General features: G+C 48.0%; 1 protein-coding gene across 3 annotated transcripts in view; it reads left to right on the plus strand.

Annotated features, from left to right (window-relative positions):
• Positions 1-654, plus strand: part of LOC111663408 (transmembrane protein 50B) — a 9,626-nt gene that overhangs the window by 3,594 nt on the left and 5,378 nt on the right. The window lies entirely within an intron of this gene.

Raw genomic sequence — 654 nt, forward strand, 5'->3', positions numbered from 1 at the left:
CAAGACCAAGGAGATGGTCATGGACTTTTGGAGGTCTAGCCCCACCCTTCAGCCAGTCAGCATTAGAGGGAAGGACATTGAGGTGGTGCACACTTATAAATACCTAGGTGTGCACCTGGACAGTAAACTGGACTGGTCCCTGAACACAGATGCCATCTACCTGAAGGGGCAGAGCCGGCTCTATTTCCTCAGGAGGCTCAGGTCCTTTGCCGTCTGCAGTGAAATGCTGCACATGTTTTATAAGTCAGTGGTGGCCAGTGTAACTCTTTAATGCTGCAGTCTGCTGGGGGGCAGCAGCATGTCTGACACGAACACAAGGAGACTGGACAAGCTGGTCAAAAAGGCTGGGTCTGTGCTTGGCAGGAGTCTGGACTCACTCAGGACTGTTGTGGAGAGACGCAGGCAATGTAAGATGGAGGCCATCTTAGACAATACCAACCATCCTCTCCACAACATTCTGGCAGGACAGAGAAGCAGCTACAGGTGCAAACATCTCATTCACTGCACTGCAGAACAGAGAGGTTCATGAGATCCTTTGTTCCAACTGCCATCAGGCTATACAACACCTCAGCCAAAAGGAATTTATTATTATTATTATTATTATTATTATTATCAACAATGAGCTAATGGACACATGAATTTCCCCTAGGGGAT

Source organism: Seriola lalandi, unplaced genomic scaffold, assembly GCF_002814215.2.
Source record: "Seriola lalandi dorsalis isolate HSWRI2012SDOR001 ecotype SW California unplaced genomic scaffold, Sedor1 jcf7180002054576, whole genome shotgun sequence".
In the NCBI taxonomy this organism is placed as follows: Eukaryota; Metazoa; Chordata; class Actinopteri; order Carangiformes; family Carangidae; genus Seriola; species Seriola lalandi.